At 44.0% G+C, this 27,207-nt stretch overlaps 1 pseudogene; it reads left to right on the top strand.

Annotated features, from left to right (window-relative positions):
• Positions 1-27,207, top strand: LOC123120266 (probable beta-1,3-galactosyltransferase 14; annotated as a pseudogene).

Here is a 27,207-nt window from a genome sequence, read left to right as displayed (position 1 = left end):
ATGTGCGTGGCGGGGTGCCCCGTCGTCTCCCTCCCCCATAGAGGCCTGAACTCCTCCCTGAGGACAAGCACGTTGACCGACGAGTTGAAGAGGGTGAACTGCATCCACAACTCCGCCAGGTCGACTCCCGGCGCCTCCTTCCCCCCATCGTCCTTGACCACTCCATTGCCCTTGCTCGTCTTGGGCGCCATGGCGGTTGAGAAGGGATGAGGGATTGAAGGCAATGGGTGCGCGGCGGTGGCGAGCGGAGGCGAAAGCATTGGTGCATGCTTGAGGAAGAAGAAGGGGGGACGGCAGTTCCGAGATTGGAAAAGGCACAGGGGGTAAATGAGCAGCGCGCCTGCGGTTTTTTCCTTTTTATGGGGAAGGCACGGGCCTCCCTTTACCATTTTACCACGATGTGACGCAGATGTACAGCAACCGCCCCACGCACGACCCCCATGTCACGCATTCAACGCGGGTCGTGGGGAAGCACCACTGGCGAAGGGATTACCATAGTCAAGACTCTGCCACGCGTGCCCGCGCACCGTTCTGGGCCTGGCCCAACAACGCTCCGCGCTTATGTGTGGCCCAGGCCCGAGGGCCCCTGTTGGTGTACAAAAGTAGGGGCCTTCTGTACCCCTTTGCTTGTGCGCGGGCAGTTGTAGCCACACCTGCATCCACGCTTGGCGGGGCAGAGGAAGCAAATACAAGACTACCAGAGCCGCGCTGAAACTAGAGGCGCGAAGAGTGAAGAGGCAATGTGGGTTTACCTTGGCAAGAGCCTTGCCGGGGACGACCTACGCCGCCCAGGCAAGAGCCTTGTCGGGGCAACTTACCCAACACCAGCAAGGCCGCCACCCTTGAGCCTGAGAGTTCTGACACCATCGACAACATTGGAACCAAGGCTCGGGAGGCGCCTGCATGGTGGTATGCAGAACTTTGTGAAGACGGAGGGCCTACAGGACTGGATGAAGAACCAGAAGACGAAGGCCCCCGGCAAGACCCTTGCCGGGGGCATTTGCGGGGCCACAGCCAGGCCCGCACTTACCAAAGCTTCGCTGCCCCGTGGCCGTCCCGACGCAGCAGCTAGCCTGCCAACTAGGCACGCACCTACGTGGCAGCATGTAGCTTCTAGGCCAACCAAGCAAGCACCTGCATGGTGGCATGCAGAACTTCGTGAAGACTCTACCACCGCACAAGCTCAGCAGCCAACCAGCTAGCGTGGCGCTGCACGCCTCGTCAGCCTGGACGTGCGTCGGAGCGAGGCGAAGTGGCGACAGACGGGACGGGCTTCCTTGTCGTCCCCGATAAAGCAATGGGACACGTCGATAGCGCATTAAATGCATTTTGTCCCATGATGTCAGAGATAGACTTGTACACTGTACATACTTTCCACCTCCTGTGTGCCACTGTGGCGACCCTTTTGACTATAAAAGGAGGCCCGAGGCATACTGAGAAAGTATTCAGGCTTTTTGGGCTAGACATGCACCACAGCTAGTTCAAGATCTCAAGAACACCAAATATACACCAAAGCAGGACTAGGGTATTACGCATCGCTTGCGGCCCGAACCTGGATAAAATCCCCCCGCGTTGATCTTCTAAACCTGCTCTTTTTACAGCCCCGCGCCCTCGCAGCCGTAGTAGGGATTCTTTGTGATCCCATAGGTGTCGTTCTTGAACCCCCAACAAAAATCCTAGGTAGTTCTGCTGAAAACAACGTCAGTCCGGGGTTAGTTTCATTCAAATCATGCAAATTAGAGTCTAAAACAAGAGGAAAAGTGTTAGGAAAAGTAGATACGTTGGAGTGCATCAGGGGGCGCCCTGAGGTCTTGTGGGCCCCTCGGAGCTCCTCCAACCCTAATTTTTGGCATATAAATTCACAAATATTCCCAAAATACCAGAAGTGTCCACCAAAAATATTTTTTCGCCGCCGCAACCTTCTGTTCCCATGAGATCCCATCCTGGGGCCTTTTCCGGCATCCTGCTAGAGGGGGATTCGATCACGGAGGGCATCTACATCAACTCTATTGCCCTTCTGATGAAGCGTGAGTAGTTTACCAAAGACCTACAGGTCCATAGCTAGTAGCTACATGGATTTGATACGTCTCCATCGTATCTATATATTTTTATTGTTCCATGCAAATATTCTACAACTTTTACATACTTTTGGCAACTTTTTATACTATTTTTGGGACTAACATATTGATCCAGTGCCCAGTGCCAGTTCCTGTTTGTTGCATGTTTTTTGTTTCACAGAAAATCCATATCAAACGGAGTCCAAACGGGATAAAAACTGACGGAGATTTTTTTTGGAATATATGTGAATTTTGGGAAGTGGAATCAACACGAGACGATGCCCGAGGGGCCCATGAGGGTGAGGGGAGCGCCCTAGGGGGTAAGGCTCGCCCTGGGCCCTCGTGGCCACTCCGTAAGGTGGTTGGTGCCCTTCTTTCGTTGCTAGAAATCCAATATCCGGATAAAAATCGTGTTCAAATTTCAGCCCAATCAGAGTTACGTATCTCCGGGAATATAAGAAATGGTGAAAGGGTAGAATCAGGAGCGCAGAAACAAAGAGAGACAGAGAGACATATCCAATCTCGGAGGGGCTCACACCCCTCCCATGCCATGGAAGCCAAGGACCATAGGGGAAACCCTTCTCCCATCTAGGGAGAAGGTCAAGGAAGAAGAAGAAGGGGGGCTCTCTCCCCCGCTCTTTCGGTGGCGCCGGAACGCCGCCGGGGCCATCATCTTCATCGCAATCTACACCAACACCTCCGTCATCTTCACCAACATCTTCATCACCTTCCCCCATCTATCTACAGCGGTCCACTCCCCGCAACCCGCTGTAACCTCTACTTGAACATGGTGCTTTATGCTTCATATTATTATCCAATGATGTGTTGCCATCCTATGATGTCTGAGTAGATTTTCGTTGTCCTATCGCTAATTGGTAAATTGATATGATTGGTTTAATTTGCTTGTGGTTATGTTGCTGTCCTTTGGTGCCCATCATATGAGCGCGCGCGTGGATCACACCATAGGGTTAGTTGTATGTTGATAGGACTATGTATTGGAGGGCAAGAGTGACAGAAGCTTCAACCTAGCATAAAAATTGATGCATACGGGATTGAAGGGGGACCAATATATCTTAATGCTATGGTTGGGTTTTACCTTAATGAACGTTAGTAGTTGCGGATGCTTGCTAGTAGTTCCAATCATAAGTGCATAGAATTCCAAGTCAGGGATGACATGCTAGCAGTGCCCTCTCCCACATAAAACTTGCTATCGGTCTAGTACAGTAGTCAATTGCTTAGGGACAATTTCGCAACTCCTACCACCAGTTTTCCACACTTGCTATACTAACTTTATTGCTTCTTTACCTAAAACAGCCCCTAGTTTTTATTTACGTGCTCTTTATATTCTTGCAAACCTATCCCACAACACCTACAAAGTACTTCTAGTTTCATACTTGTTCTAGGTAAAGCGAACATCAAGCGTGCATAGAGTTGTATCGGTGGTCGATAGAACTTGAGCGAATATTTGTTCTACCTTTAGCTCCTCGTTGGGTTCGACACTCAATCGAGAGAGGCTACAATTGATCTCCTATACTTGTGGGTTATCAAGATCTTTTTCTGGCGCCGTTGCCGGGGAGTTATAGTGTGGGGTCAATATTCTTGTGTGTGCTTGTTTGCTTTATCACTAAGTAGTTTTTATTTTGCGCTCTTGTTTTCTATCTTTAGTTATGGGTAGGAAACGTAAAATACCAAAAAATAGTTGTACATACTACACCAATGGTTGAAGAACCCCTCAAAATCTTTCACACTCCTGAAGCTTTTTACTTGGATCATCTTCGATCCCTATGTGCTCGTGCTGAAACCCCAACTAGCTTAGTTGAGGGCAAATCTTTAGATGAGCATGCTTGTTATGTGCGACACCGCATATCTGAAAAAGGGAAACTTTTACTGGATCAAATTCATCGTTTGCAATGCTATGCTTGGAATTTATGTGAAATATATGATTTTACTTGTTGTTCTGAAGACCCTAAGAAACAACTTCCCTACCAATGTGAGTTTAGTGATAATGGAATCGTATCTTCGTATGCTAAGGGTGTTTATAATTACTATGATGTTCAACAAATTAAAGAATTTGTTGCTTTTAAGGGTGCTTATGAAATTGCTTCTTTGATTGAAACGTATGATGCTACTCTTTACAAATCTGAAAATTTTGCCATACTTAAATATTGTTATGATAATTATGCTTCTAATGCCTATGTTAAACCATATATCGAGGACTCCTCCGCTGTCCAAGAAGAGACTAATATTTTGCAGGAGTCTATGGAAGAAGGAATTGATGAAACTGTGGGCTCATTGGATGAAAAAGATGATGAGGAGAGCGAAGAACAAAAGGTGGAAGAGCGGATTAGCTACACGTGCCCACCTTCTAATGAGAGTAACTCTCCAACTCATATATTATTTAATTTCCATTCATGCTTACCGAATGATGAATGCCATGATAATTGCTATGATCCAGTTGATTCTTTTGAGATATCCCTTTTTGATGATGCTGGCTATGCTTGTGGCCAAGATGCCAATATGAATTATGCTTATGGAGATGAACTTGCTATAGTTCCTTATGTTAAACATGAAATTTTTGCTATTGCACCCATGCATGATAGTCCTATATCTTTTTGAATTCTCCCGACTACACTATATCAGAGAAGTTTGCCCTTATTAAGGATTATAGTGATGGGTTGCCTCTTACCGTTGCACATGATGATTTTGATGAATATAATATGCATGTGCTTACTACTCCTACTTGCAATTATTATGAGAGAGGAACTATATCTCCACCTCTCTATGTTTCCCACACGATAAAATTGCAAGAAACTGCTTATGCTATGTATTGGCCTTTACTTTGTGTGCATGAATTGTTCTTTTATGACTTGTCGATGCATAGGAAGAGAGTTAGACTTCGTCATTACATGATATATGTTACTTTGTGCTCACTGCTAAATCACAAATCATTGTTAATTAAAATTGGCTTTGATATACCTTGGGATCCGGGTGGATCCATTACTTGAGCACTATATGCCTAGCTTAATTGCTTTAAAGAAAGCGCTGCCAGGGAGACAACCCGGAAGTTTTAGAGAGTCATTTATTTCTGTTGTGTGATTTTATGAAGTTTAAAAATAAAAATAATGTGCCAAGATTTGCCTTTAGGATGTTTACATTGCTTGTTGGTTTGTGCGGTGCAAAGCAGAAACTTAGGCTGTAGTGCGCGATTTTATGTTTTTTACTAGAACGTCAAACCGTTCTGAAACATTTTGCACTGTCTTGCTATAAAAATTGTTTATTTTTCCTAAATTTTTCAGAATTTTTGGAGTACCAGAGGTATGGTGAATGTTCAGATTACTACACACTGTCCTGTTTAAGACAAATTCTGTTTTTGATTGCATAGTTTGCTTGTTTTGATGAAACTATTGATTTCTATCAGTGGATTAAGCCATGGAAAAGTTATATTACAGTAGCTACAATGCAAAAACAAAATATGAATTTATTTGCAACAGTACTTAGAGTAGTGATTTGCTTTATTATACTAACGGATCATACCGAACTTTCTGTTGAGTTTTGTGTGGATGAAGTGTTCGAGGATCGAGGAGGTCTCGATATGAGGAAAAGGAGGAGAGGCAAGAGCTCAAGCTTGGGGATGCCCAAGTCACCCCAAGTAAATATTCAAGGAGACTCAAGCGTCTAAGCTTGGGGATGCCCCGGAAGGCATCCCATCTTTCTTCAACAAGTATCGGTATGTTTTCGGATTCATTTCGTTCATGCGATATGTGCAAATCTTGGAGCGTCTTTTGCATTTAGTTTTCACTTTTCTTTTATGCACCATTCTGGTATGAGATAGTCCTTGGTTGATTTGTAGAATGCTCTTTTGCTTCACTTATATTTGTTACAGCGTGGGCATATCTTTTGTAGAAAGAATTAAACTCTCTTGCTTCACTTATATCTACTTAGAGAGATGACAGGAATTGGTCATTCACATGGTTAGTCATAAAATCCTACATAAGGTTCCTTGCAATAGTTTTGCGATATAGAGATGATAATATGTGGGAGGTACTAGTAAATGGTTGTGTTTAGTAAGAATATTGGTGTTAAGGTTTGTGATTCCCGAAGCATGCACGTATAGTCTCTCGTTATGCTATGAAGTTGGAGCATGATTTATTATTGATTGTCCTCCTTATGAGTGGCGGTCGGGGACGAGCGATGGTCTTTTCCTACCAATCTATCCCCTAGGGGCATGCGTAGTAGTACTTTTCTTCGAGGGCTAATAAACTTTTGCAATAAGTATATGAGTTCTTTATGACTAATGTGAGTCCATGGATTATACGCACTCTTACCTTTTCGCAATTTTCTAGGCTCTACGGTACCGTGCATTGCCCTTTCTCACCTCGAGAGGTTGTGCAAACTTCGCCGGTGCATCCAAACCCCGTGATACGATATGCTCTATCACACATAAGCCTCCTTATATCTTCCTCAAAACAGCCACCATATCTACCTATTATGGCATTTCTATAGCCATTCCGAGATATATTGCCATGCAACTTCCATCATCATCATATACATGACTTGAGAATTCATTGTCATATTTCTTTGCATGATCGTAAGATAGCTAGCATGATGTTTTCATGGCTTGTCCGTTTTTTGATTTCATTGCTACGCTAGATCATTGCACATCCCGGTACACTGCCGGAGGCATTCATATAGTCATATCTTTGTTCTAGTATCGAGTTGTAATATTGAGTTGTAAGTAAATAAAAGTGTGATGATCATCATTATTAGAGCATTGCCTCAGTGAGGAAAGGATGATGGAGACTATGATTCCCCCATAAGTTGGGATGAGACTCGGACTTTAAAAATAAAAATAAAAGAGGCCAAAGAAGCCCAAATAAAAAAAACAGGCCAAAGAAGCCCACCAAAAAAACAAAAAAAACAAAAAAAATGAGAGAAAAAGAGAGAAGGGGCAATGCTACTATCCTTTTACCTCACTTGTGCTTCGAAGTAGCACCATGTTCATCAGATAGAGAGTCTCTTGAGTTATCACTTTCATATACTAGTGGGAATTTTCATTATAGAACTTGGCTTGTATGTTCCGATGATGGGATTCCTCAAATGCCCGAGGTCTTCATGAGCAAGCAAGTTGGATGCACACCCACTTAGTTTCCAGTTTGAGCTTTCATAGACTTATAGCTCTCAGTGCATTCGTTGCATGGCAATCCCTATTCCTCACATCTATATCGATTGATGGGCATCTCCATAGCTCGTTGGTTAGCCGCATCAGTGTGAGACTTTCTTACTTTTTGTCTTCTTTATATTTACCCCTATCATCATACTCTATTCCACCTGTAGTGCTATATCCATGGCTTGCGCTCATGTATTGCGTGAGGGTTGAAAAAGCTGAAGCGCGTTAAAAAGTATGAACTAATTTCTCGGCTTGTCATCGGGGTTGTGCATGATAAATACTTTGTGTTAAGAAGACAGAGCATGACAAGATTATATGATTTTGTAGGGATAGCTTTCTTTACCGTTGAAATTTTGAAAGACATGATTGTTTGTTGGGAAGCCTGAGTATTGATGTATTTATGTCAAATTATGGACTATTGCTTTGAATCACTTATGTCTTAATATTCGTGCCATGATTAGATATATGATCAAGTTTATGCTAGGTAGCATTCCACATCAAAAATTATCTTTTTTATCATTTACCTACTCAAGGAAGAGCAGGAATTAAGCTTGGGGATGCTGATACGTCTCCGTCGTATCTATAATTTTTTATTGTTCCATGCCAATATTCTACAACTTTTACATACTTTTGGCAACTTTTTATACTATTTTTGGGACTAACATATTGATCCAGCTCCCAGTGCCAGTTCCTCACTACTAGGGAAAACTTTATGCACAGAAATCTTAGTAGCAGCGTGGTTTAAAAACAAACGCTACTGCTAATTAGCAGTAGCGAGCTTCAGGAAACCGCGCTACTAATAGCCCTGTAGCAGTAGCGCTCTAGGTGAAACAAGCGCTACTACTATAATTGCCACGGCATTGCCTCCAGGCTAGATATAGTAGTAGCGCCCTTCTCCTGGACGCGCTACTGCTAAAGTACTTAGTAGCAGCGTTTTTCTTCAAAACTCGCTGCTGCTAAGTATCACCCCCTTGCAACTAATTAAGTTTAGTCCCATACTGCTAAGCGAACAAGGTGTTTACCACCTTAAATATGTTACTTCTCAAACTATCTCGAGCACTTGGTCTTCATTGAACTATATGTGTAGGATTTGTGGCTGCAATATGAATCTTCACCTGTGCCTATACAGGTACGGTGAGGATTCATGTTGACTATTTAGATTCTACACAAAAAGATCAATGATGACCAATGTATATTTTTTATTTTTTTACATGCTTAGACTTAGTAGTAGCTTTTTTTAGGACAAAGCACTACTGATATTGGGCTTAGCAGTAGCGCGCTCCCTGTACCCGCGCTACTGCTAAAGCAAAACAACACACGCGGTCCGGCCACCCGCACGCTCATCTCTCAATCATCGCCCTCCGCCCGACGCCGACAGCTGCGGTTAGGGTTTCTCCTCCGCCACCGCCGCAGCAGCTAATGCTCCTCTCCCCTCTCGCTGCCCCTTCGCTGCTCCTCCACCCTCTCGCCGCCCACTCTGTCACTGCCCGTGAGCTCTGGTCGGGCGCCTTTGGCCGAGCGCCCTCGATCCCCTCGCCAGCCGCTGTCGTCGCGCCCTCTCGTACGAAAGTCACCGGCTTTCCCCTCGTCAGCACCCCCGACCGAGGTCACCATGCCATCCCCCTTCCTCAACAGCACCCCCCGAGGGCTGCCCTACCTAGATGCAGCGAGGGCTTACAAATTTCATATGGATAACTAGATGCTTTTGTTTTTTTGTAGTAAGTTATTTTTTGCAAAATGTAGGTGCCAATTTAGTTGAAATGCTTTGGTAGGTGGTATCGTGATCTGCTAGATATTGGTTTTGATACAAGAATTTAGTTTGCAAGTGCTAAGTTAATCCCAATTAAATTTGCCACTTGTTTTTTAATCAGTTATCTTAGGCAATAGGGGCCAAATTAGATGAAATGTGTCTTGGTAGGTGGTACCTTGATTTGGTAGATAACTTATTATAGATCTTAGGATTATACCTTTGGTAGGGGCCAAATAGTTTTTTTGGCAATAGGTGCCACTGAAATGCTTTCATAGGTGATACCTTGTCATCTTGTATGTTACTAGATCTTTGGGTTATAATTGTCCATCAAATTGCTTCTCGCGGAAGAATCACTTCATCTAGAGAACTTGTTGGCTGTGAGTCTTGTTGGCTGATTTGGCATTTGCCTGCTAGCTGTTGGTTCTATTATATAAGGTGTTAGTAAGTTAATTGAGAGCTTGTTGTTTACTTTTTGGGATCGGGTTCCACTATGAAAATATAACTGAAGAAGAACCAAAAATATCACATGCTACTATTTTTCTTTCCTGTGAAATGGATCGTTAATCCTTTATGCCCATATTGCTTTAGGAAAATGGCGCCGCCACCACCACCACCATGACGACTGTGCAAGTCAAGGTGCGCCAGCAGCCTTGCAACTAGCAAGCTGTTCGCCATCTACTTCCAGCCGAGTTTTCGTCATGCGGCGGTAAGAAATTAGATGAAATGTAACAACTATTTTATTTTTAGTGTTGGCATTGCTGCATTGTGTCATTTTGCTTTTTTTACACAGATCCTCCCATGCAATGTGAGGCTGACTGGAGACACTGTGACATTTGAGGCTCCTGGGGGGCCGTACACTATGGAGGTCGAGAAAGGACGCAATATGTCGCAGATTGGAGGAGATGGATGGGCTTGTTTCCTCGCCCGCATGCGTCTTACTGGTGGTGAGTTGATCAGCTTCTCCTTCAGAGCAGAAAGACCCAAGATGGTTGTCATTTATATCAACCTGGTGGAAGATGATGAAGATGACGAAGATGATGGAGATAATGAGGAACCACTCGATGAAGATGATGAGAACCCACTTCATGAAGCCATCGTAGCTCAAAGAATGACGCTGAGCGAGGAGGAAGTGTGCAACCTATGGGACATAATTCCGCCACATGATGACTTTGTCGGGGTGCCATTCGTGACCCGCCTGACAAGTACCATGGTCGATCGGCATGAAATGGTATGTTATACTGACTGTAGTAATTTGATGATATATATATATGCTTTATTGTTATACTTACAAATGCAAATTATCCGATGATATGCTTAATGAATCAAATGATATGCTTAGTGTAGAGTGCAATGATATGCTGTGTGGAATCCAGTCGATGATATGCTTTAGTGTTGAGTCTGATCACATGCTTATTAGTGTAGAATCCAAGGAACTATTAATAGTGTAGATAATCCATATATACTTATTAGTAGAATCAATGCTTAATTAGTACAAATGTGTAGTACTGTGTCTTTTGATAGTGTAGAAATCTATACTTCGTAGAAATATATTTGCAAGAGTATGTGCAAGGCTATTTATTAATTGATACATTTTTCTTATTCAGAAATTGCCAAAGAACCTATCTGTGAGTTGTGGTATCGAGCCTGATGAAGAAGGCTCAGCTGGACTACGCCTTACCGCAAGGGTCTCCGTCACCACCTGTACTTACTGCATGGACATAGACGGTCGCACACACTTAAACTCGGTTGGGTGGAAGAGACTCCTCGTTGGCAAGAATCTTCGTGTTGGATAGGTCATCCGAATTACTATCTGGAACACCCACCGCCCAGGCTTGAGGATGATGATCGTCGTCGATATCACCTAGAACTACATATGTGTGTGTGGCTATATCATCTAGAACTACATATGATGATCGTCGTCGATATCATGTACAACTACATATAATGATCGTCGTCGATATCATCTAGAACTACATATGATGATCGTCGTCGATATCACCTAGTACTGCTTGAGGATGCATGTTGAGTATGTATGAAATTGTTATCTAGTACTCCCTCCGTTCCAAATTACTCATCGTAGTTTTAGTTCAAATTTGAACTAAAACCACGATGAGTAATTTGGAACCGAGGGAGTACTACCTAGTACCTATAATGCTTTAAGAAATTGATATCTAGTAGTACCTAGTATCTGGAAATTGCAATTTATTGAAGCTGAAACGGGGTAGGAAGCCGGGGGAAATGATGAAAGATATAACAGTAGCGCGGGGCTAGGAAATTGCTACAGCTAATTAATAGTAGCCCGTTCTGTAAAAGCGGTGCTGATATAGTCAATAGTAGTAGCGTGAGTACAGACCGCACTACTAATAACAGTTAGCTGCAGCGCCGTAGTAGTAGCGCGGCTGCCCGCGCTGCTGATAGCCTCAAAATCCGCGCTACTACTAGGGTTTTCCCTCCTAGTGCCTGTTTGTTGCATGTTTTTTGTTCCGTAGAAAATCCATATCAAACGGAGTCCAAACGGGATAAAAATTGACGAAGATTTTTTTGGAATATATGTGAATTTTGGGAAGTGGAATCAACGCGAGACGATGCCCGAGGGGCCCACGAGGGTGAGGGGCGCGCCCCAGGGGGTCAGGCGCGCCCTAGGCCCTCGTGGCCCCTCCGTAAGGTGGTTGGTGCCCTTCTTTCGCCGCAAGAAAGCCAATATCCGGATAAAAATCGTGTCCAAATTTCAGCCTAATCGGAGTGACGGATCTGCGGGACTATAAGAAACGGTGAAAGGGTAGAATCAGGAGCGCAGAAACAGAGAGAGACAGAGAGACATATCCAATCTCGGAAGGGCTCTCGCCCCACCCATGCCATGGAATATAAGGACCAGAGGGGAAACCCTTCTCCCATCTAGGGAGAAGGTCAAGGAAGAAGAACAAGAAGGGGGGCTCTCTACCCCTCACTTCCGGTGGCGTCGGAACGCCGCCGGGGCCATCATCGTCATCACAATCTACACCAACACCTCCGTCATCTTCACCAACATCTTCACCTTCCCCCATCTATCTACAGCGGTCCACTCTCCCGAACCCGCTGTACCCTCTACTTGACCATGGTGCTTTATGCTTCATATTATTATCCAATGATGTGTTGCCATCCTATGATGTCTGAGTAGATTTTTGTTGTCCTATTGGTAATTGGTGAATTGCTATGATTGGTTTAATTTGCTTATGGTTATGTTGCTGTCCTTTGTGCCCATCATATGAGCGCGCGTGTGGATCACACCATAGGGTTAGCTGTATGTTGATAGGACTATGTATTGGAGGGCAAGAGTGACAGAAGCTTCAACCTAGCATAGAAATTGATGCATACGGGATTGAAGGGGGACCAATATATCTTAATGCTATGGTTGGGTTTTACCTTAATGAACGTTAGTAGTTGCGGATGCTTGCTAGTAGTTCCAATCATAAGTGCATATAATTCCAAGTCAGGGATGACATGCTAGCAGTGGCCTCTCCCACATAAAACATGCTATCGGTCTAGTAAAGTAGTCAATTGCTTAGGGACAATTTCGCAACTCCTATACCACCACTTTTCCACACTCGCTATACTAACTTTATTGCTTCTTTACCTAAAACAGCCCCTAGTTTTTATTTACGTGCTCTTTATATTCTTGCAAACCTATCCCACAACACCTACAAAGTACTTCTAGTTTCATACGTGTTCTAGGTAAAGCGAACGTCAAGCGTGCATAGAGTTGTATCGGTGGTCGATAGAGCTTGAGGGAATATTTGTTCTACCTTTAGCTCCTCGTTGGGTTCGAGACTCTTACTTATCGAAAGAGGCTACAATTGATCCCCTATACTTGTGGGTTATCAGGCTTCTTCTCTCTCTTTGATCCTCAATACCATGTTCTCCTCGATGTTCTTGGAGATCTATCCAATGTAATATTCTTCTGCAGTGTGTTTGCTAAGATCCCTTGAATTGTGGATTTATGATCAGTTTATCTATGAATATTATTTGAATCTTCTCTTAATTCTTATATGTGTGATTCGATATCTTTGTATTTCTCCTCGAATTATCGGTTTGGTTGAACAACTAGATTGGTTCTTCTTGCAATGAGAGAGGTGCGTTGTTTTGGGTTCAATCTTCCGGTGATCTCACCCACTGACAAAGTAGAGGTAGCGAGACACGTATTGTATTGTTGCCATCAATGGTAAAAATGTGGGGTTTTCATCATATTTCTTGAGTTTATCCCACTAGATCATGTCCTCTTACTTAAGGCCTTACTCCGTTCTTAGGAACTTAATACTCTAGATGCATACTGGATAGCAGTCGATGTGTGGAGTAATAGTAGTAGATGCAGGCAGGAGTCGGTCTACTTGACATGGACGTGATGCCTGTATTCATAATCATTGCCTTGGATATCAGCATAACTTTGCGCTTTTCTATTAGTTGCTCGACAGTAATTTGTTCACCCACCCTATTATTTTCCTTTAAGAGAGAAGCCCCTAGTGAAACCTATGGCCCCGGGTCTATTTTCCATCATATATATCCATAAACCAAAAAACCCAAAAATACCTCACTTCAATGCTTTTACTTTGTTTTACGTTTTACTACTCTTTTATATCTATCTCTACCGGATCTCATCCTTGCAAGTGACCGTGAAGGGATTGACAAACCCTTTATCGTGTTGGGTGCAAGTGTTTGATTGTTTGTGCAGGTGCATAGATTGGAGACTTGCATGTATCTCCTACTGGATTGATACCTTGGTTCTTGACTGAGGGAAATACTTATCTCTACTTTGCTGCATCACCCTTTCCTCTTCAAGGGAAAAACCAACGCAAGCTCAAGAAGTAGCAGGAAGAATTTCTGGCGCCATTGCCGGGGAGATCTACATCAAGCCTACCAAGTACCCATCATAAACTATCATCTCTTGCATTATATTATTTGTCATTTGCCTCTTGTTTTCCTCTCCCCAACTTCTAAAACAATTGCATAAAAACACAAAAAGATTTCCCCTTTTATTCGCCCTTCTTCCGTTACTAATAATAATGATTTTATTAGTACTCCGATTTCTCGTGTGCTAGATTGCTTTCTTTGTCACGATGTCTCAAGAAAATACCAAGTTGTGTGATTTTTCCAATACTAATAATAATGATTTTATTAGTACTCCGATTTCCCCCGCCACTAGTGCGGAATCTTATAAAATTAATGCTGCTTTGTTGAATCTTGTTATGAAAGAATAATTTTCTGGCCTTCCTAGTGAAGATGCACATCCCATCTAAATACTTCCGTTGAGTTGTCTGATATGCAAAAGAAGAAAGACGATGTGGATAATGATATTGTTAAACTAAAGCTATTTCCGTTCTCACTACGAGATCGTGATAAAACTTGGTTTTCATCTTTGCCTAAAGATAGTATTGATTCATGGAATAAGTGTAAAGATGCTTTTATTTCCAAGTATTTTCCTCCCGCTAAGATCATCTCCCTTAGGAATTATATAATGAATTTAAGCAACTTGATCATGAACATGTTGCACAATCTTGGGAGAGGATGAAATTGATGATAAGAAATTACCCTACTCATGGTTTATGTTTGTGGATGATCATACAAAAAATTTATGCCGGATTGAATTCTGCATCTAGAAATCTTTTAGATTCGGCCGCAGGAGGTACATTTATGGAAATCACATTAGGAGAAGCTACTAAACTCCTAGATAATATTATGGCTAATTACTCTCAGTGGCATACCCAAAGATTTTCCACTAGTAAAAAAGTGCATGTGATTGAAGAAATTATTACTTTGAGTAGAAAGATGGATGAACTTATGAAATTGTTTGCTAGAAAGAGTGCTCCTATTGATCCTAATGATATGCATTTGTCTACTTTGATTGAGAAAAATAATGAATCTATGGATGTGAATTTTGTTGGTAGGAACAATTTTGGTAATAACGCGTATAGAAGTAATTTCAACCCTAGGCCGTTTCCTAGTAATTACTCTAATAATAATGGTAATTCCTACAAAAATTATGATGGAAATTATAATAAGATGCCCTCTGATCTTGATAAAAATATTAAATAATTTACTAATTCCCAAAAAGTTTCAATGCTCTAGTTGAAGAAAAATTGTTCAAGATTGATGACTTGGCTAGGAACGTTGATAGAATTTCTCTTGACATTGATTCTTTGAAAACTAGATCTATGCCACCCAAGCATGATATTAATGAATCTTTGAAAGCTAATAAAATTCCTATTGATGAGTGCAAAGAAAGAACCGCTAGGATGCGCGCTAAGCGAGATTGGTTTGTAAAAGCGCATTCTTCTAGTTTATGCGAGAATAATGATGAAGATCTTAAAGTGATTGGTGTGACTCCTATTGAATCTTTGTTTTCTAATATAAATCTTGATAAATATGGGACTAGAGATGAGTCAACTTTTGCTAAAAGGTGTCCCAATGATTCGGAGTTTATAGATCTTAATGTGAAAATTGATAAAAGTGGGATTGGAGAGGTCAAAACTTTAAGTAGCGATGAATCCACTCTCTTGGATTTGAAGGATTTTAATTATGATAATTGTTCTTTGATAGATTGTATTTCCTTGGTGCAATCCATGTTGAATTCTCCTCATGCTTATAATCAAAATAAAGTTTTTACTAAACATATCGTTGATGCTATGATGAATTTTTTTGAAGAAATACTTGAGTTGGAAGTTTCTATCCCTAGAAATATTTATGATGAGTGGGAACCTACAATTAAGATTAAAATTAGGGATTATGAGTGCCATGCTTTGTGTGATTTGGGTGCTAGCGTTTCTGCGATTCCAAAAACTTTATGTGATGTGTTAGGTTTCCATGAATTTGATGATTGTTCTTTAAATTTGCATCTTGCGGATTCCACTATTAAAAAAACCTATGGGAAGGATTAATGATGTTCTTATTGCTGCAAATAGGAATTATGTGTCTGTAGATTTTATTGTGCTTGATATAGATTGCAATCCTACGTGTCCTATTATTCTTGGTAGACCTTTCCTTAGAACAATTGGTGCGATTATTGATATGAAAGAAGGAAACATTAGATTTCAATTTCCTTTGAGGAAGGGCATGGAACACTTTCCGAGAAAGGAAATTAAGTTCCCATATGAATCTATTATGAGAGATACTTATGGATTGCATACCAAATATGACAATATTTAGATCAATGTTTTATGCCTAGCTAGGGGCGTTAAACAATAGCGCTTGTTGGGAGGCAACCCAATTTTATTTTTATGTTTTTGGTTTTTGGTTCTGTTTTTCAATAATTGTATTTTGGTGTTTCAATTAGTGTTTGAGCCAAGTAAGACCTTTGGGATGGCTACGGTGATAGTTGATTTGATCTTGCTAAGGGGAAGCGTTTATCAACGTGGTTGATGTAGTCGTACACCTTCACGATCCGTCCCGATCAAGTACCAAACGTACGGCACCTCTGCGTTCAGCACACATTCAGCTCGATGACGTCCTCGCCTTTTAGATCCAGCAAGAGAGGTGAAGTGGTAGATGAGTTCCAGCAGCACGACGGCGTGGTGAAACTATCCGCAGGGCTTTGCCAAGCACAATGGACATGGACGGAGGAGGAACTAGAATTAGAGGAAAGGGGGCACCGCACACAGCTTGGGGATCATGGTGTGTGTTGCCCCCTCCTCTCCTCACATATATATAGGTGGGGGGAGGGAAGCAACCCTAGGGCGCCCCCTTGGTGGCCGGCGGCCAGCCCTAGGCACCTGCCCTAGGCGTCCCCCCTTTCCTTATTTAGGGGTGGAGGAGATGGCAGGGGAGGGCCCGGCGGCTGTCCTGCCTTGGCGCCCCCTTTCCCTCCTAGCACGTGGGCAGAGGAGGTGGAGCTTGCTCAGCCCCTTAGTGGACTGTTGCGCCTCCCTCCTTTGGCCCATGAGCCCCACCAAGTACCGATGGCCTCCCGGAACCCCTTTTGGCACTCCGATAAAACTTCGGTGCATTCCGAAACCTTTCCGGAGACCAAATAGTATTGTCCTATATATCGATCTTTTCCTTCGGACCATTCCGGAGCTCCTCGTCATGTTCATGATCTCATCCAGGACTGCGAACAACATTCAGTCACCAACTCACAGAACTCACATAATAGTATATCATCAACGAATGTTAAGCGTGCGGATCCTACGGGTTCGAGAATGATGTAGACATGACCAAGACGCTTCTCTGGTCAAATAACCAATAGCGGGACCTGGATGCCCATATTGGTTCCTACATATTCTGTGAAGATCTTTATCGCTTGAACCTTTATGACAACATACGTATTTCCCTTTGTCTGTCGGTATGTTACTTGCCTGAGATTCGATCGTCGGTATCTCCATACCTAGTTCAATCTCGTTACCGGCAAGTCTCTTTACTCATTCCGTAATACATCATCTTGTAACTAACTCCTTAGTCACTTTGGTTGCAAGCCTCTTGTGATGCTATATTACCGAGAGGGTCCAGAGACACCTCTCCGTCATACGGAGTGACAAATCCCAATCTGGGTTTACACCAACTCAACAGACACCTTCGGAGATACCTGTAGAGCACCTGCATGATCAGCCAGTTACATTGTGATGTTTGATAGCACACAAGGTATTCCTCCGGTATCCGGGAGTTTCATGATCTCATGGTCGAAGGAATATGTATTTGAGATTAAGAAATCAGTAGCAATAAACTGGACGATCATATGCTAAGCTAACCACTACTAGGAAAAGGGCTATAGATGGAATGGCCACTAATGGCGCACCAGACATGTGGTGCGCCATTGCTATATAGCAATGGCGCACCATGTGCTGGTGCGCCATTAGTGTGAAAGACACTAATGGCACACCAGACAAATGGTGCGCCATTAGTAACAATTTTTTTTATTTTGCCAGACATACTAATGGCGCACCAGGACATAGTGCGCCATTACTAGTTGTAACTAGTAATGGCGCACCAGCAGCATAGTGCGCCACTAATTTTTTTTTACTTTTTTGCAAAACTACTAATGGCGCACCTGGTGCAGTGCGCCATTACTAGTTTAAGCTAGTAATGGCGCACCTGGTGCAGTGCGCCATTACTAGTTTAAGCTAGTAATGGCGCACTGCTCCCCGTGCGCCATTACTAGTTTAAGCTAGTAATGGCGCACTGCTCCCCGTGCGCCATTAGTGTATATTTCATGGACACTTGATCTCGATCCCCCTCCATCTCGCGATCGCTATCCCACCTCGCCAGATCCGGTCACCCTCGCCGCCGAGCACCCCCTGCACCCTCTACCCCGCTCCACCGGGCGCCGCCGCCGACCCCCCGCACCCTCCCCCGCTCCACCGCCGCCGACGACCCACCGCACCCTAGCTCCCCTGCTCCACCGTCGCCGACGACCCCCCGCACCCTCCCCCACTCCACCGCCGCCGACGACCCACCGCACCCTAGCTCCCCTGCTCCACAGCCACCGACGACCCAGCGCACCCTCCCCGGCCCGCTCCACTGCCGCCGCCGACACCCCGCACCCTCCCCGGCCCGCTCCACCGCCGCCGCCGACCCCCAGCACCCTAGCTCCCCTGCTCCACCGCCGCCGACGACCCACCGCACCCTCCCCGGCCCGCTCCACCGCCGCCGACGCCCCCCCGCACCCTCCCCGGCCCGCTCCACCGCCGCCGACGACCCCCCGGCCCGCACCCTCCCCGGCCCGCTCCACCGCCGCCGACGACCACCCGCACCCTAGCTCCCCTGCTCCACCGCCGCCGACGACCCACCGCACCCTCCCCGACCCACTCCACCGCCGCCGACGCCCCCCCGCACCCTCCCCCGCTCCACCGCCGCCGACGACCCACCGCACCCTCCCCGGCCCGCTCCACCGCCGCCGACGACCCCCCGCACCCTCCCCGGCCCGCTCCACCGCCGCCGACGACCCCCCGCACCCTCCCCGGCCCGCTCCACCGTCACAAATTATTACTGTTTTTGTAAAAATTGTTACTGTTTCATATTCATATTCATTTTCAAAAAAAATTATTAGATGCAACAAAAAATAATAATAAAAAATTACTTATGGCGCACCTATGGCTGGTGCGCCATTGCTACATAAAAAAAATTTACTAATGGCGCACCCGTCGTGGGTGCGCCATTGCTATGTAAAAAAAACATTCTAATGGCGCACCGTAGTTTCCCCCCTTAGCTAATTCCTCCCCTCTCCCTCGCCAGTCCACCCGCGCGCTCACCTGACCCACGACGCCGCCGCCCCGACCCCCGCCGGACTCCACCCCCGTCGCCCCCGCGCCCCCGTGCCCCCACCACTGCAGCTCCCCCGCGCCGCCGCCCCCGTCCCCGCGCCGCCGCCCCCGCGCCCTCCCCCGCGCAGCCATCCCTTCGACGCCGCCGCCGACCCCGACCACAACCCCGACCCCGACCCCGACCCCTCCGGCGACCGGCTGCGCCCGCCCAGGTATCTCTCCTCCTTCCTCCTTCCTCCTTGTCCAGCGGCCCGCCGCCCCGATAGCATCTCCAGCAGCACCTCTGAGCAATTTGCTCCACTTGTTCATGCAAGCTAGTAAAACTGTTCTTCTTCTTCTTGCTCCTGTGATGGATTTTCTGGACCTTACATTCGTTCCTGCACTAGTACTTCTTCTGCTCTGTTTAAAACTGCTCTTCTCTTTTTGTATTAGTCTCAGATAAGCAAGCATGATGCAATTATGATCTGGGCAACCGCAGATAAGTAGTACGAGTAACTATGTTTGTAAATCAAAATTGTTTCACTCCTCGTGATAATCTGCAGATTCAAGTATTGGAAAAAAATGTTCTGTCTATTTACAGTGTGGAGTATACAGTTATTACAGTGTCAATGTTGATGATTTACAGTGTGGAGTAGTCATATTTTTCTTTGAAATATAAGTGCAATTTCTTTGTCTTGTTGCTAACTGAATTTACAGTACTAAGTGGTCTCTAAATTCTGCAGTATTTCTGTTCATGACTTTACTGAACTATGTTGTCTTTTCTAACAATGCCTTCATTTAAATAGTTATATTTTAGCTTCATGGTTCTGTGTAATTTGTGCCTTGATTTTCTGTCATCTCTGAATTTTGTTGTTCCTGTGCTTGCTACTCCTTAATTCACACATGTACAGGAGGTACAAGAGGTTAAATTGAATCTAACCCTCCAATGTTATATGTTTTGAACTCCTTCCTGAAATCCCTTCTATTATTTTTATCCCAAACAAGTACCCAGGTTTATAAAGATCTAGTGAGCATTGCCAGTGTTGGGGAGGGAGTGATCTGAATTGGTTTATGTGACTCATCCTCATTAACTTTTCTCTCTAACCTTTTTTACAGTACAAATAAATTGTTCCTTCTTCTGTATTTGACCACTGTTTATTGTGGTTTTGATTTTGTTATAGTGTTCTCAAGTATAACAACATAGTGGGATCATTTGTCAACATAGTGGGATCATTTTGCAGATTCCAGCAAACAACATAGTGGGATCATTTGTCAAGGCCAGCATCGGAGTGCTAATTTGTGCTCCCTGCATCCTTTTTCTGAGCTGTTTGTGCTCCCTGCATCTTTCAGCTCTCATTTTCAGTGGAGTTGTTGAATTATATGCTCTTATTGGACATGTTTTACGTGTTGATCCATCAATTGCTAGTTTGCTGGGTTTTGTCTGCGACCATCGTGTCGTGATGATTTTGCAGGTACCCCGAGAGACCCTTGAGTTTGCCGGAATGTCGATTAACTTCCGTTCCGGCAAATTCGGGTACTCCATATGTCCTATTTTCAGCAAAGGTCATGCTGAAATTTTCCGTGAATTTTAGCATGACTTTGCTAAAAATAGGACATATGGGGCACTTCTGACTAATGCATGGGCCGGGGTATCTTAGTACTTAATTAAGTAGGATCAACTGCCTCTTGTGTTATTCATATAGAAGTGTGATATCTACTCATAGTTATGACTAATGTCAGTTGCTCGTCATCGATAAACCCTAATCTGGTAGGATGACCTACTAAAAAAGCCCATACCACATATTCTATTTGGATGGGCGTGTTTTCACCACACTGTGGATTATCTTATTGGACCCAACAGAGATGATGTAGTTTTGAATTATGAACATAGGAAATGTCGTCATCGGACGACGAAAGTCTCTCGAGGGAGTGCGACTGGTGCCACGACGGTCGAGGTCTGTGCGACAGGCCTCACCTGGACGATGATCGGCGCTTCAGCATTAAGCTCGAGGAGACCTTCGAAGTTGAAATGGTACGCAACGACGACAAGTGTTTTTTCGTAATTAAGCATGACTTCAACTATTCCAACGTGTAATTTCATCTTTTACAATTCGAGTATAGTTCATCCCATGCCATGCAAGACGCTATGTCTTGGAGAGGATGGATTTTGAAGATCATGAAAATTTTGAAACAAAGAAAATTCACCTAAGGACACATCATGATGTGGATTTTGAAGTAAATCTGTATAATGCTGAGAGCGTAACCCATTTTGGTTGCAAAAATTGGGAAGCATTTTGCAAGATGTATGGTTTTGATGAGGGTATGCTTGTCACCATGGATCTTGGTGATCCTGGCATCGACCAAGACAATATGGACATTTGGGTCCTTGTTGATACGCCTCCAGTTCTACCGCTATGTGAGTTTCTCAAACATAGTTAATTATTAACTAATCTATATTGTTTATTTCAAAATAGTTGACAACTTATTTCCATTGACAGCTTATTTTGATTGTTCAAAAAATGTGCGGAAAATGGTAGACAAAACCCACTACACCGATGGCTCCGAGTTAACTTATCAGGAGAAAAATCATCTGGTCGGATTTTGTACTAATCTTGAGAATTACAATATCTACAATCAAACTCCTCAACTTTATGGTCAATACGTGCCACTAGTGCACGTGTTGAACTACAGTAACTACCATGGAGATACCCTGGTAAGATTTTGTACTATTACGACATCCGTGCATCTTTTGCATACTTCTAAAACTAGTACATCATTGCTAACTATGAAGTTATTACTATGTTTTTCAACAGAGAATCCCAGAGGATTGTGTGCCTCATTTGATGTATCAGAATGGCAGCCTTCAAGTTTTCAACTTATATCCAGGTCATCCTACAAATCTCAACTGTCCATATCGGATTTCTAGAAGAAGTGGAGACATGCTAATCAGAGAATGGAAAAAATGTATGGACAGTCGTAAGGAGGTTCTTGGAAGCGAAAGGAAGCGCCGCGCAAGAATTGGAGACAGGATGATCTCCATTCTCCATAATGGAGAGTCAGGGTCTATATTGTTTTATGCTATTTTACCTTAAATAGGGTATTTTAGGTCCTGCCTAATACTGATGATCATGTGCTAAGAACAATTAAGTAGGGTTGGTTCGATGACTATCAGGATGATGATCGTATGACTTGTTATTAATAACGAGTAGAAGTTGTATGATGATGATTAGTAGGACTTGTTAGGATTAGTATTAATTTCGACAAACTCGCTACTCGCGGTCTCGAGACTTGTAATGTTCTATCTTTGTTCGGTCTTTTGATTTCGGAGACTAATATGATGAATTGTATTCGGAGACTAATCTTCTATTGTATTCGATGAATCTGCTGTTGCTGTGTGGTGCTGTTTATATTCTGTCCAATAATATATTTTGTAATCTATGCAAATATCAGAAAAGAAAAAAATCCCTAATATACGTACTAATGGCGCATCACCCAGACGTGCGCCATTAGTATGCCAAAGGATACTAATGGCGCATCACCCACCAGTGCGCCATTAGTATGGCAAAGCACATGCCCCCTGGGAGGCATACTAATGGCGCACCGTGGCCTATACTAAGGGCACACTGCCTGGTGCGCCATTAGAGTACCAGATACTAATGGCGCACCAGCGGTGCGCCATTAGTAAAAATTACTAGTGGAGTGATGCTAGTGGCGCACCAGTAGTGCGCCATTAGTAGGCAAAACTGGTGCGATCATGTTTTTCACATTGCCATGTGATTAACACCCAATAATTTCTAAGGTGTGATCATGTTTTTCTTGTGAGAGAGGTTTTAGTCAATGGGTCTGCAATATTCAGATCCGTGCGTACCTTGCAAATTTCTATGTCTACAATGCTCTGCATGGAGCTAGTCTAGCTAGTTGCTCCCACGTTCAATACGTATCCAGATTGAGATTCAGAGTCGTTCGGATTGGTGTCAGCATCGACGTAACCCTTTACGACGATCTCTTCATCACCTCCATTACCGAGAAACATTTCCTTAGTCCTCTTTAGGTAACTAAGGATAATTTTGATCGATGTCTACTGATCCACTCCTGGATCACTATTGTACCCCCTTGCCAGACTCATGACAAGGCACACAACAGGTCTGGTACACAGCATGGCCTACTTTATAGAGCCTATGGCTGAGGCATAGGAAATGACTTTCATCCTTTCTCTTTCTTCTGCTATGGTCGAGCTTTGAGTCTTTACTCAACTTCACACCTTGCAATATAGGCAAGAACGCTTTCTTTGACTGATCCATTTTTGAACTTCTTCAAAACTTTGTCAAGGTATGTGCTTTGTGAAAGTCCTATTAAGTGTCTTGATCTATCTCTATAGATCTTGATGCCCAATATACAAGCAGCTTCACCGAGGTCTTTCATTAAAAAATTCTTATTTAAGTATCCTTTTATGCTATCCAGAAATTCTATATCATTTCCAATCAATAATATGTCATCCACATATAAAACCAGAAATGCTACAGAGCTCTGCTACTTCTTGAGCTTGCGTTGGTTTTTCCCTTGAAGAGGAAAGGGTGATGCAGCAAAGTAGAGATAAGTATTTCCCTCAGTTTGCGAACCAAGGTATCAATCCAGTAGGAGACAACGTACAAGTCACCGAATACCTGCATAAACAATCAAACAACTTGCACCCAAAGCGATAAAGGGGTTGTCAATCCCTTCACGGTTACTTGCAAAAGTGAGATCTGATATAGATAGATAAACGATAAAGTAAATATTTTTGGTATTTTTGGTTTATAGATCGGAAAGTAAAAGATTGCAAAATACTAAATCGGAAACTTATATGATGGAAAATAGACCCAGGGGCCATAGGTTTCGCTAGAGGCTTCTCTCAAGATAGAAAATATTACGGTGGGTGAACAAATTACTGCCGAGCAATTGATAGAAAAGCGCAAAGTTATTACGATATCTAAGGCAATGATCATGAATATAGGCATCACGTCCTTGTCAAGTAGACCGAAGATTCTACATCTACTACTATTACTCCACACATCGACCGCTATCCAACATGCATCTAGAGTATTAAGTTCATAAAGAATGGAGTAACGCATTAAGAAAGATGACATTATGTAGAGGAATTAACTCAAGCAATATGATGTAAACCCCATCTTTTTATCCTCGATGGCAATAAAACAATATGTGCCTTGCTGCCACTACTGTCACTGGGAAAGGTCACCGCAGGATTGAACCCAAAGCTAAGCACTTCCCCCATTGCAAGAAAAACCAATCTAGTTGGCCAAACCAACACTACTGGAATCAGCTAATTTGCCATCTGCCAGCTCTTTGCCGTCTGCTAGCGGATGGCAAAGAAGGTCTTTGCCATCAGCTACCCAAAAGCAGACGGCAAAGAAAATGGCAAACAGCAAAACAAGCCTTTGCCATCAGTCACTTCTTTGCCGTCAGCTGGCGGACGGCAAAGAATCATTGCCGTCAGCTGGCGGACGGCAAAGAGAGAGGTGGCCCCCCACTAACGAGCCGTTTACGAAAAAAACGCCACCTCTTTGTCGTCTGCTAGCAGACGGCTTGCCCTCTGCTAGCAGACGGCAAAGAGACAAAACAGAGGACGGCAAACCAGATCCACACCCACCGTGCGTTATCTCTTCTCTCCCTCTCTCCCCCCCGCCGTTATCTCTTCTCTCCCTCTCTCCCCTCCCCGACGCCCACCAGATCTGCACCCGCCGCCGCCCCCGCCGCTCCTCGCTCCGCCGCCTCCTCTCCTCGCCGGCCGTCTCCGCGGCCTGCCTCCTCTTCGGCCTCGCCGGGTTCCTCGCCGCCGCGGTCTCCCTCTCCTGGGCGCCCGCCGAGGCCCCGCGGGGCCGCTGCCCGGACTCCTCGCACCCGCTCTCCGTCTCCGTCGCCTGGGACCGGCGCCCCGGGGATGCCGCGGGCGGCGCCACCGACCTCCCGGCGGGCCTCGCCACCGAATCGCGCGGCAGGCACCAGGTCATGGCCTTCGTCGGGATCTTCACCGGGTTCGGCTCCGTCGGCCGCCGCCGCGCGCTCAGGCGGACGTGGCTCCCCTCCGATCGGCAGGGTCTCCTTTTGAATTGCTGCACTCTTCTCACTACTACTGATAAATAGTGATTAATTAGTTTCTTTCCTGAGATCGAAGAATGATGCATGAAATTGGACAATCTATTGTTCTGTACAGGGAATTTGTACATTTGCTTCTAGAGTTCTAGTGGTAAACGTGCCCAAGTTCTGTTGCTTGATGATTGTCACAACTATTTTTTATTTTGGTTTCTATCCAGTGATGATGTCGCTTAAGTGCTCTTGCAATTCTCATCATGTTCACTTTAGTGCAGGTTGGAGGAAGCTACTGGTCTGGCATTCAGATTTGTGATCGGTAAAAGCAATGACAAGTCTAAGATGGCAGCTCTTGAAAGAGAGGTTGAAGAATATGATGATTTTGTGCTTTTAGATCTTGAGGAGGAGTATAGCAGGCTTCCATACAAAACGTAAACAGTATAGCTAGTATCATATCATTATGTTATCTCTTCATATGGGAACTGATTTGATCTTATGTTTTAGGTTAGCATTCTTTAAGGCTGCCTATGCGTTGTTCGATTCTGATTTCTATGTTAAAGCTGATGATGACACTTACTTGAGACCAGGTGAGCAAGAAACTGACAACATCCAAGATATATGCTCTCGGTGGCTTTGACCAACATACACAAATTTTATTTTTGTAAGGTACACATACACAAACATACATTGGATGCCTGAAGAAGGGGCCTGTTTTTACTGATCCCAAATTGAAATGGTTAGTTTCTTCTTTTCATTTTTTACCTAACACTTTTCCTTGTGAAGGATGTCTAACTCTAAGAAGCAATACATGTTGTTACATGCTAAATATATGGAAAGTACTCCCTCCGTTCGGAAATACTTGTTGGAGGAATGGATGTCTCTAGATGTATTTTAATATTGCAAAACCTGAACCAAAAGTGATTTTTTTCTACGACATAACAGTAGTGCATCAAAACTGTAGTCTTCTGGTCTCACAAGTATTTGTGTTAAGATTCGTAATAGTTATCTGAAACCAAAATGGTTGGCATTGTCTGGTGGGCAAGGAGTGATGCCGTCAGTGATCCTTGTTTCACCTATCATAGGAGATATGGAAGCAGTGGAGCTCACATGGATTGGTCTAGTGGGCAACATTTGCCATAAGGGCCTATTTTTTTCCCATGTTCAGCGCTGATAACTGTTTTGGACTGGATCTAGTACTTTCATATCATAGGATATAAAGAAGTAGTGGGGCTCACTTGGATTGGTCTAGTAGGCAATATTTGCTGTAAGGGCCTAAATTTGTTTTTATATGTTTAGCGCTGACTGTTTTGGATTGGGTATAGTACTTTCATATCTGCATTTTTTCATAGTTTCTGAGCTTCCTGAGATATGTTTCTTTTAGAGCCAACAATTGTGCTCGAGTATTGGAAGGGAATGCAATGGTTAGCATGGAATGAGGTACTGGACTGTTTAGAATAGGTTAAGCAGCTTGTTGTTCTCAGTGAATAGGGTATGTACTACTAGTATGGACATGTATGTAATGGCCGGGAGAAAGTTGGTTATAGTGTTTCCATTTAATAACTGGATCCGGTGGGGGTGGGGGGGCTGTCTAAGAAAAACAGTGCGAACTTAGAGAAAAATTGTGTGGTTAACTGGTTAAGAACCTGAGAAATGCAACTGCAAGTTTAGGGGTACATAAAACATACGGTGTACAAGTTGAGGGAACAAGAGCGCAATTCATACCATATGTTTTTTTGTATTTGCGAACGCTCACCTGGGCAATTATACTGTGTAGCACTCGTCGCTACCTGCTTATTGTTTTGATTGTTCTCTTTTGATGAACACAGGTATGAGCCACAGTCCTTCCTACTTGGATCAGAATACTTCCTTCATGCATATGGGCCTATTTATGCTTTATCAGCTGATGTGGTGGCAAGCTTAGTTGCTCTGAGAAACAACAGGTAA

This window comes from Triticum aestivum, chromosome 5D, assembly GCF_018294505.1.
Source record: "Triticum aestivum cultivar Chinese Spring chromosome 5D, IWGSC CS RefSeq v2.1, whole genome shotgun sequence".
Lineage (NCBI taxonomy): Eukaryota > Viridiplantae > Streptophyta > Magnoliopsida > Poales > Poaceae > Triticum > Triticum aestivum.
Note: the sequence above shows the minus strand (reverse complement) of the source record. Positions and strands in the feature narration are given on the sequence as shown.